Here is a 12,827-nt window from a genome sequence, read left to right on the forward strand (position 1 = left end):
AAACATTATAAAAATAAATAATTAATTAATAAAATCAAAGTAGCATCACTTTCAACTGTATAATATTAAAATTTAAGTTGCATCAAAAAATATTGATTTGTGTGTATAAAAAAATACCTAACTTACTATGTTTTAAAATATTTCAATTATTATCTATTTAGTTAGAAATTAATGCCGACCGACCAACATGTTTTGTTTTAATATGAATTGTATAGGTATGTCGGTTCATATTTTATTTATACTTTCAGCATTATAAATAATATCAATAAAATACGTTTTAAAATTTTAAATAAAACGCATAACATGATGAAATTTATTGCATTTAATTTCGTAAAGATTTTCACAGAACTCGTTGAATTAAATGTAATACCACAAATTACAGCATGACTGTCTGCAATAAAAAAAACATTTGATGAGTTTTTCGGAATAGGTCATAAATAATGTGAGCAGTAAAACTTTAACATAATAGTATTGAAAAAGTGGCAAATGGTTTATTGTTAGTAAAAAAAAAACAAAACATTTTCCCTATTATCTACTAGATTGTAATATAACGGAAAAAACTAATTTAACTAAAATTTATAATAATGAATAAAAACCTTCTAAAGTCCTCACAGTACAATATTATTGTTAAGTTTAACAGTTCTTTTATATCAGTCCAGACATTTTTAATATTTATATTATATTATATTTTAACCTAAATTAATATGATTATGATAGACATTTTGGTAGCTAATATTTTGTTTATCAGAATTAGTCGTAGATTACGTTTTATACGTGAACGCATTACGCCTCAGAAAAAAGAAACACATTTTTTAAACGTACCTACACAATCAAATGTCTACAACTTTCGTGAAATTAACGAAACCGCTAAATGATGCCTATTATACTACGATATTTGCTCATACAATTAGTATGTAGTGTGCGGATTAAATCAATTAGCAATCACTCCGTCATTATCAAAGTTCGCCGCTTTGCGACGCATAATTTCATAATATTATTCGCGGGGAACGAACGTGTGATGGAACGAAGACAATACTAATACGTTCGAAATAATTGGTCAAACGAAAACGTTACCAAACTGAATTAGAGCAAAACTTATTGTCGTGCCTAAATAATTGATTAATTGGTTTGAAAGAAAAGCGGTTTATACCATAACAATCTCGTTGAACTTGTGCAGGGTACAAAACGACGGCGCGGCGTTTCGTTTGCTTTTCGTAAACGGGTTACACGCAGATTTGTAAAATATTATGTTTATGGCTGACTACGAACCGTTTACAACCGAAAGCACGACGAAAACGTCAGGCGACGAACTACTTGTCAGGACGATAAAACGCAACAGACGCAAAACGTATAAAACCCTCCCCTCTCCTCCCTAAACGTTGTCAGACGAGCGTATACAACAATGAAAGTGACCTGGTTGGGAAATTAAAATGTTGCTGAAATGTGAAAAAAGTAATCGTCTCCGAATGATAGATTCGCATCCGGTTCAACTGCACGAGCTTCGCTGAGAGGTGAGGAAAATCAGGTTTCGTTCATTTAGGGCGGTACCGATAATATTATAAAATGTGTCAAACCAATAGCGTATGTACCGGATGCCTATGATCGCGTGATCTGACGAGACATTGTAAACGTGGAATAATTTTTTTTTTACCTCGAGGAATTTGATCATGACGTCACGTGAGACCACATCGTAGTATTGTACGAATGGTATATTTAGGGTGGAGCATGAAATGAACTAGTTTTATACAGTGTGTGTTCTTTTGTACGACTAGTGTCTATATGTATACGGAATTTTTTGGATTGTATAAACCTCACTCTCCTCCCCAAACATTGTCGGAGGAGCGTATAACAATGAAAGCAGCCGAGTTGAGAAGCTAAAATGTTGTTGAAATGTGAAAAAAGTAACAGTCTAAGAATGATCGATTTGCATCCAGTTCAACTGCACGGTATTTGGCATCGCTGAGAGGTGAGGAGAATCCGGTTTCGCTTATTTAGGGTGGCACCAATAATATTATAAAATGTGTCAAATTAATAGCGTATGTACCGGATGCCTATCATCGCGTGATCCAACGAGACATTGTAAACTAATTTTTTTTTTACCTCGAGGAATTTGATCATGACGTCACGTGAAACCACATCGTAGTATTGTACGATTGGTATATTTAGTGTGAAGCGTGAAATGAATTGGTTTTATACAGTGTATGTTCTTTTGTACGACTATTGTCTTCTATATGTATACGGAATTTGTTGGATTAACCGTTTTTAATTTCATTCGCAAAACCCAATGCCGACTGTTGATCTAATGATAATAAACAGTATTATTTAAATAATGCGGCATACGTCATACGTTTTCCGCATATTTTTTATCAACTTATTATTATTAATTTAATCCATAAATTTCCAAATATGCACGTTGCAAAATTTAATATCATTATCCTACTGACAGTTATACGGAAGTGTATCTATGCAGAAATAATTTGCATTTCCATTTATAAATGTAATTTCCACGTTCGATGGATTATCATAGTATTATTCATTTAATGCACCTGCAGGTATCATGGTAGTATAATTGACAAAATAGAATATTATTACATACAATACTTTTTGCAGCCAATCGTTCAAAAAAAAATTATGATTTTATGGCCATAAATCAAATTTCTGTTTAGATCCATTTCAATTATTGAATTACAAGAAAATTTTGTCATTTACAGAGTACTTAGGTGTATTATAATAGGTGAATAACAATATAGAATAAATCATTTTTATGGTGAACTCAAGCTATAGGATTCAGTTAACTGTTATTGAAAAGAGATATCTCAAGTGTCCGTAGAACATTGCATATTACGAGACGTTTTAATTTTCTGCAAAATGAATTGATAATATAAGTACTATATTATAATAATAACAATAATATGTCAGACGTGATTTAACAGTGTTATCGATTGTTAAAACGTGTATAGGACTCGTGTCTATCACCCATTGAACCGTCCAACGAGGAAAATAATTATAATCTAATGATTTATGATTTATATGCCAATTCTGTAATAAATTATGTTTTGTCTTTTAGAATATAGTCGACGTTAATTTGCTCGTACAATTTTCTTCTCGTTCATATGAAATCCTCCGCAGGTGTAAACCAAATTAATAACAAAAAATAAATAAAACGATAGTACAACATTCATAACCTCGCAGTGCATAATATTATAATATCACGAGCAATATACTGTCGGCAACTTAATAGCGCAATAATTTCGATAAAAATCAGAACACATACAATGCAGCTATCAATTAGGAGGGGTACATAATATTATATGAAATACGTATTCATAATTAATATTATAATATGTTATACCAAATTTATATATCGGTGTCGTCAATATCAGTCGTGTAGTTTTCGCTATAGTTTTTCAAACCCCATAGTCGAGAGACACGTGTACGTAATATTGTTCTGTTTTTAATAACTCTCACCGTTGGGGGGGGGGGGCATGGCCACCTGCGTTGCGGCTGTTTAATGTGGTGGAATGCAATTTCGATTATTTAATATGTCTACTAAAACAGTTCGATTGAATTTCACAAAATTCAACGCCTATTCGTACGGTTTATACGGTTTTAAAACATGAAATATGTGTGATTGCGCAATAACATAATAATATTATACGCAGTTGACGTTTGCTAGCTAGTGGAAAACTTGCCCATTACTTCCGGCGTTGGACGTCCGTGCGTGAGGCGGCAGAACGGTAATTTTCCGTTGCTCGTGATGACCGGACAAATCACGTTACGAGTCTGTCCCTGCAGGTACACACACACACACACACATATAAACCCCTAATTTGATTTCATCCGTTCTTCCATTTTTGTTTCTGTTCCCGACCTAACACGCACCGATGACGACAAACACGTCCGACCGTTGATGTCCCACGTAAGGAGCACATCCTAATACAATACAAGACGACCGGAGTCCACAATAATAAAAAAATTTCCAGATGTGTTGCATCATAATATTATTTACGTATGAGATTTCAACCCTTCCTCGCACAGCCCAACCCCACAACTCCCTGGTATACGTGATCGTATTGAATCTGTATAGAATTAAACTCTCTGTGGTATCTTCTCTCTCTCTCTCTCTCTCTCTATCGCTCACTCTCCTTCGCTCTCACACTCAAAATTCTACGACGGAATGGTTTTCATCGTTAATTTTTTTTTATACATATTATAATATATATTTTATTCGTTTATTTGACTTTAACGCTAGTTTATGGTTATTATTGTCGTGCATATACCATTTCTAGTAAACACGAACATAACAAAATACGCTATAGAAATTGATATCGTGGAGAATTATTTTCATTTTTACGACCAAGCGCTTCCAACGATCAGCACTGTTGTTAAAACGTCATGGCAGAGGTGACGAAGACGATTGTCGAATACGCCGACGACTGAATATCGGCGGCCGCTATTCGTACTTAAGAATTCGTTTTTGTAGGTATACTTTTCCGTAATAAATAAAAATCGATTTTATAGTCACATTTATCGCTTTGTTCGTATATTTGAATAAATAATATTATTTATACTCCACCATTGGTCCTTAGTTTCGATTAATTCACAATTCAGTAGCATCTCTCATCTCGTTCAAAAAGCCGTCCCAAAACAAACAATTAACACGTAACCTAACTCAATACAGTACACAAACACAAGTCACACATAGTTTTGAATTAACGCTGAAATATACTCCTGAATGGATTTTTAGTTTGTTTTAATTAATTTTGTTCTTACACCCGCGTTGTTCGGATATAACGATAATACGATTATTGAATTTTCTTTGAAGAACATAATTTTTTTTTTTAAATATACCATTCGAAACCGCAAGTAAAATATATTTGCATTGAATTCAGTTCGTTAAAACTTTTTATTTGACATTGAAGTTTTTAATGAAACATATAAAATTTAACTGAATGAATGTAGAACGAATTCGGAATGATCAAAGTTTGAAAACAATAATTATAATTACACGAAATATTGACAATATCAATCGTTAAATCGATATAGCTTAAGAACAAAACACAATAATTCTATTATTTGTTTTTCAAGTTACAAACCTCGTATAAATACAATGAATCGTATCAATATATCAAACGCATAACGCCGAAGGCTCATGTGTCATGATGTGGAAGAGTTACAAAAATAAAAAAAACGTACCATTTATGGTTTAAAATCATGATTTAAAGTTTTTAATATTTTCTTTTAGATCGGTTGGATGAAAGCCGAAGATCAAACAATATTAACGTTTCACGAGCGTGTAGTGGCTTCAAACGGTCGATTCAGCGTAAGTCATGAGAATTACAGGACTTGGTATTTACATATAAGAGACGTGGAGGAAACCGACAAAGGCTGTTACATGTGTCAAGTAAACACCATCGAAATGCAAAAACAAATCAGCTGTTTAGACGTCTTAGGTAAGTGGACAATACAAAAAATACTATTTTATTACACAGCTATTATCTTCAAGACTGTAACTTAGGAGTTTCCAAACTACACCCCACGGACCACTTCCGGCAAAAAAATGAACTGCTCGTAATATTATTATCTTGTTAATAATATTTAATAATATTTATTTATTTTTTTGAAACACAATTATAATATTCCATTATAGATGTTTAACATAATTACAATCCATTTTTTAATTAATATCGAAAATATATTACACTAGACTTAAATGTATCTTTACACGTATCTAACCAACGTCGTCCCCTCAGTCATCGTAACAATCATTGAACTCTTGAAATTATTTACTTATAACATTCATTGCATTTCCACATTGCGCAGATTTTAATTTTTTATATGGCCCTCGAAAAAATAGTTTGGAGACCTCTGCCGCGTAATCAGTCGAAGTTGGAAATTAATCACTACCACTAAATAATATGTATAGTAAAAATGTCTCATAATATATAATAATTGTATTATTACAGTTAAAATTCAATAAAATATATTGATAACAGTTACCCACCACATATTTCTTTACCAATTATAACCTTGGCTACCAGAACCTTTTCTAGTCGTAAGCCTTTTTTAATCGAAAAATATTTATTTGACCTGTATTCGTTTAACCATGTAATATATTTTAATATATTTTCGTAAAATCAGTTACGACTAAATATTTAATTTGATTTCCCTTCAAAAATAATCAATAAACTATCAGTATATTAATGGCGTAATTAAAACGAATATAATTGAATTCCAAAAAAAACAACTCGTAAAGTTACATGCTAGGTATCACGTCTTATTATATAGAAGAGTTTAAAATTCTTTAATATTTCGATTTACTCTGATGAAAAAGTATTACTATTATTTTACATTACGATAAAAACTTCTAATTTTTTTTGGGAACGATCTGCAGGAAACGCATTGATGTTAAACTTTAAGCTCTGTCAGTTTCACCTAAATGCATGTGCGTGTGTGTGTGTGTATGGTTATGAGTTGGCCACAAACTCAAAGTATTTCGAATAGTTCCGTCGATTAAGCGTCACGATGTCTGAGTCGATCCAAAACTACATCACTAGATCCGTTTAAAATTCGTAACTTTATATAATTGCCTTCCGGCCGTCTTCCTACGGTCGTAAAGACTATACGACACACGATTACCCAGAGTCACGTGCTGTTATCTCCGGTCTTCACCGCGTGCACACGTCCCATCCCCTCCCGCCACGGCCCACTGAAACGATGGTATAATATTGGACTCACGCAACAGTTAATTCTACCGCTGTATAGTTATAATAATATAGTAAACAATACGCATAACACAATATCGTAAGTACTGGAACATTTGTACGCATATAATATTATAATGACGATATAATATTATAGGGGCACGTTGCGCTTGTTCGTGTCACGCCGATACATATAATATAATATAATTAATTAAATCAAACCTTTTGTGCATGGCAATACGGTTATATATTGCGCCGGAGCGTTATAAACGACCAAGCAGGGTGTGTGTGTGTATGTAGACTTCAAGTACAAAACTCGACAACTGAGTATTACATCGAAATCATTATTTACTACAAGGGCGCAACTAAAAATAAATACATTATATACATATTAAACTGAATAAAACGCACAATGCGAATCGCTCCACATCATGTGCCCCATCCGGATCGACGACACAAAAAAAAATCCCACGCTGACGATAATTTAGTGCGTATATTGACATGTGCACACGTACACGCTATGCGTCGATGAGTCCTTTGCAGTTCGGTACCATTGGCACGGCAAATAATAATAATAATTGCAACTCTCGAATGCAATATGTCATAATATAAAATATTATTATATTTTATATTATTAACATGAAACTCGGGCAGACGTCAAGTATGACCCGCCAATGATGTATACGCATTATATTATATATTTTGTTTTCATTGTATGATATTGTTTCGTTTTTGAAGCATACTCACCTATTAGCCGTACTGCAGCCGGTATAATAATGTACATGCCTATAATATAATTGTGTTAACAACGGTTCGGTCACATGATGACGGCAATCGGAAATAACGACGTAAACAACCAATCGAATAGCGGATTTCTATCTATATTCATTCGCTTTTCGTATTGTTATACAACATAATCTACACACGCGTATGTTTTATTCGGATAAATTTCCCAGCGAATATATAATATTAGCGTCGGATGTTATTGACGTGTCCTCCAAACATAATAATAACATTATATAGGTACACGTATATTGCAGTCATTATTATTCATCAACAACTTTGCATCGTTATGTTTCGTCTTCGACCGCCTCCGGAGCTAATTTTCCCATATTACACACGTACAGCCTAACCAATACCGATTTTACCCGGTTGATAACATATAATAACAATAACCGTTAAATCATTAATATATTATGTGAACGCCATTTAAGTGCTAGTGCGCGTATTGTTGTATATTATATAAGTAGACCTATTTAAAATCTATGTACTTAATATTACACCGGAATCGTTACCGCGGTCTGTTTAAGTATCAACACTTTGAATTTACCTCGTGCGCACACGCACTGTCCATTTTCATGCGCACACTGTTCTATACCTACACGTATTAAATTACCCATTTAGTTTTCGTATCTATTAGATTTATGTGCACGCATAAACCTATAACAACCTCTCTGACCTAGAAAATAGTGTTTCAGCGCGTGCGTGTGTGGGTGGATGGGTGGGTGTGTGTGCGTGTTTTTGTGTGTGTTTGTATAAACCGTTTATGAAGTCAACCAAGAGCTTATATCTGTTACAAAGTCGTAGTATTTAGATTCGTCTTATATTTATATACATGCACTGTTCTAGAGGATTTTCTAGGTTTTCTCCGTATTCCGAGCGCAAAAAAAATCTTCAAGCAACGTTAAAATAAAAGTAAAAATAAAATATTACAAGACGTGAAGGAGGAATACGTGCTTGGATTGCCATATTGACGATTAAATTCCTAATATTATTTGAGTCGTTTTTCTCACGCCGATTGTGCGTATGTGTTTTTATGGATCAAATTACTATAATGGGCATTCTAACGTTCGTTTATTACGTAATTTGTATACATTTGTACGACCTTTCATACAATTTGGGTGGCGGCCTTTCGGTACAAACAATCAAATAAGCAATTGGATTAGGACTATCTAGACATAAGTTTTTAGCAATAGTGTCATAAACTGCTGACGGCAAATGTATTTTTCGATGGATGGAAAATAAAGAGATAAAATCAAAGGAGTGTTTAATATACTTAACTATACACACACATAAGCAAAGTGAATAGTTTTTTTTTTGTTATTACTTATTAAAAATTATTTCATCTACTTTTTTCAGCGCATTAACTATAAGGACTACCGACTTATAGTGTAGTATAAACAAAAAATAATTTAATCGCATTTTTCGACAAAATAATATCAGATATAATTCGCATCTGAAAAAGGTTCTTTTGCTTAGTTCTTACTATTTTATGATAACTTTTATTCGCTATACATTGTAATATTATTTTATAATACAAATATTCAACTTTTTTTTGTTTGAGTATTTGTTTTTTTGAAAGGAAGTATTTATATAATATAATCAATTTAATAGGAACTTTTGATGCTATAGTGAGAAAAAACCAATTTCCTAAAATGTTGAATCAATTATATTTTAGTTCTTATGTAAAAGTATGTAGTTAATGCGTGGGTGTTGTGTACGGCTGACAGTAGAGTACAATGAGGGGAAATCGATACATAAAAATACAAGTAATAACAATAACAATTTCACGTGAAGTTAAATAATGATAGAATTCAATATAATAATAATTATGACGTAGTTTGTGGCCAAAGTGGAAACGACTGTGAGTGAAAGACGGACTATAATATTATTGACTTCGTCCGTTCGTCGACACCGCGGTGCGCTGTTAAATTGCACACACAGAGCGCCGTGCTACAAAAATAAAAAAATAAACAAAAAACGAACCAACGTACACGACTATTCGACGTCTTCGGGGTTTAGACTGCATGACTTTAATCGAACCGCTTTTATACAATTCAGTTATCTAACTATTCTGACGAAGATCGTAGCATGAACGTACAAACGGAGTGCGTAAAAAAAAAGTGACACAAGTGACCTTCGGAAGATGTGAAAACATATATCAATAATTATATAAATATATGAGCTTAGAAATATAGATTTATTATGTCGAATTTGAATTAAATATTTTTAATTTAAAACACGTGATTTCACATTATTTGTAGGATAGGATTGAACATTTTTAAGAATTATATTTGTTCAAATTTCATTTTTTAGAACACAAAGAGATAACTTCTATTAGAATAAAATATTTACAACATAGGTAGGTACGCCACGTACATATTTTCACGCATATATATAAAAGTGATAAATAAATTGAACAAAAAAAAAAACTATGCAAATCGGTCCTGTAGAATTTAAGATAATATAACTGTCATAAAAATCGACTCCTTTCAATGGTATAATAGATATCGAGCGTTACGCAAAAACAATATAACGCTTTAAAATTTTCACTGCCCAAGCGGAAAAATCTTAACGCTGTATAAGATGTTTTCGCATCAAAAATCACAAGCCCGAAAATATTACTTCCATAGTAAATTAGCTTGGCAAGAATTCCGATCTCAAGCTACCTCCAAGGTTGACGTCCGACGTCCAAATCAGATTGTTTAGTGGCAAAAGAGTTGTCGGTGTTTTTGGAAAAATTTTAAAAACCGGTAGAATTTTAGGTATAAAAAATCACCTAGGCTCTTAATAATACTATAATAGGTATATCATGAAAACGATAACGGTCGAAAATGTTTGCTGCCCTAGCGGAAACGCTCTGAACGCCGTGTTTTCACATCAATAATAATAACTCGAGTCCGTATCATAATTGCACGTCATCGGGTGGGTAGGTACCCATCGTCGTTTAATTAAAAGCCATACAGCCGGTTTTCGATATAAGTGCGCGTGTACGAGAATATAGCAAGCAGCGTGTTCGCAACCTACTCTAGCTGTTAATTGTTGACTCTGCTAATAATTTGCATATGAGATAATGCCGCGCGTAACGCGGGCGCCCGATAATTATATGCAGCAATAATACCTTCTTTGAAATGTTTTACGCTGTCTTTGTACACATATTTATCTACGTACGCCGACTCGACTCGACTAAATAATTAATAAGACACACACTCGTGCACGCAATTATTATAACAACATCGTATATATGTACGTACGTAGGTACACCTACCCCCAGCGTTCACCGGTGTGTACCCCTACTGTATTCGATATTGTATAAAATTTCGAGATGTAATTTCCGGGCACGTTTATAACATAATACCCTTCACGACGACGGTACATAATATGCGTACCCGCTGGATATTATTACAATAATCGGAAGTTATGTTTTCGCATAATTTCGTGGTCCCGCGTACATGTCTGCACAGCGTTGTCTGAGCGCGACAATGGGTATAATAATAATAGTAGTACGTTGGCGTCGATCCAAAACTGTTGCGAAACAAAACCACATGATCACTACAACTGCTGCTACAACTGCAGTGGTCTCAAAAGTAGCACGTCATAAACGATTCGTCTACGTTGACTGGTGTAATATTATAATATATGGATAATTATCTTATGTACGACACGAATATTATTGTAACGTACCTTACCAATAATTCAAAGACAAAGTTTACCATCATACAATGTTATGTTTTGCCGTGATAATATACTTGTGCGGTTCAACTTACCACTGCGGCACTATCTGGTCCTGACCTAAGACGTCTTTTACTTCACAAAATATATAATATTATGTATGCAGAGTTAACTCGTCTCGAGCCGACAACAAAGTCACTTCCCGGTATTTAAATTATTCGAAGAATTTTAATAAAACCCTGTCTATTTGATAGAAACTCGGTGGAACAAGATTTATTAGTTTTTATTTTATATAATAATATCGAAGAGAGTAAAATACTTGATTAATTATATTTTTATTACTACATTGAGCTCCGTCTCGAATTTCCAGCACTCCGTTATATTATTAAATTATGAATCTTACACGCATGCTGTAAAATAAACTAATATTCAAATTTCAAAATAACAGGAATGGAAACATGTTATATAAACGTACATATTTTCATCCACGATAGAATCATTAACACCGAATTTATTCAAAACGTATATGGTATTTTCGTTCAATAATGTAATTAATACGCGTGTTATTGCTGTACTAAAAGAATAAAAACGCGTATTCTATGAAAAAAAAACCCTTAAGTGAATGAGCATGTAATATTTTATTTGAATTACTTTATGAACCAATACACGCTGATTTTCAAGTTTTATTCGGCTAATTAAAATAATATGATAAATACATGTTTTCAAATTTGTGCGATAAAATTCGATTTTTAATTTACTTGTATAGGTATTCACGTGTATCCGTATTTAATCAAACTTTATTATTCAATGGTAAACTATACGATAAAATTTAATTAAATACCTGTCGGAGAAAAATAGGCATTTCGATTAAACGTGAAAGAAAATACGCAAGAAACTACTATAACATCTGTGAATAAGTTTCAGTAAAAGGAGGTTTAATCACATTTGTACCAACTGACTAATTTTCAACTACCGTTAAATTGTCTATTCTTCTTCGAAAGTTTTTCTGTCGACTTTTTCGTATTTTCTGTTTATTTTAACAAGACCGTTAGTCAAGTGTTTTTATTTAACATTGGAACGACAAAAAAAGCAATTCGTGGAACCAACCATCAACTAACACGACTACTAGGTCAGAAATGCTTTAAATAATTTTTGTAACTATATAGTTAATATTGTTTGTACTTGCAGGACGACCACAAATAGAACATAACTATCGAACCCCCTCACCCAAATCACATATATCATTTTTTTTTTATATAAAGTATAGAAACATTACTCATACGCTTAGAAAAAAAATATTCAATCCATACTTTAAAATTCAAAATACTATTGGTTGAAAAAAATGTATTTTTAAATCACATAATTTTAAATGATTGTAAATATATTTTAAAGTTATTGATAATTTTATTTTTTGCTGATGACAGAAATTTTGATGACATATTATTTTGTTTCATACGAAAAACATAACAATTTTAATACAAAACTTAATATTCCCACATGTTAGTCATAATAACGATATAATGAGATATTGCCAACTTTTTAGCTTATATTGAATGTGGAATAAATATTTTTAAAAAGAAAATGAGTAGATAGTTTAGCCTAAAAAAAAAATTCGGAACAAAAAGTTGCATTTTATAATTTATCTTCAGGTAACAAATACCTCCAACATAA

The 12,827-nt window shown here is 32.6% G+C and overlaps 1 pseudogene; it reads left to right on the forward strand.

Moving 5' to 3' along the window:
• The window catches only part of LOC132941754 (lachesin-like), a 241,880-nt pseudogene that overhangs the window by 97,972 nt on the left and 131,081 nt on the right, over positions 1-12,827 (forward strand).

Source organism: Metopolophium dirhodum, chromosome 3 (genome assembly GCF_019925205.1).
Source record: "Metopolophium dirhodum isolate CAU chromosome 3, ASM1992520v1, whole genome shotgun sequence".
Lineage (NCBI taxonomy): Eukaryota > Metazoa > Arthropoda > Insecta > Hemiptera > Aphididae > Metopolophium > Metopolophium dirhodum.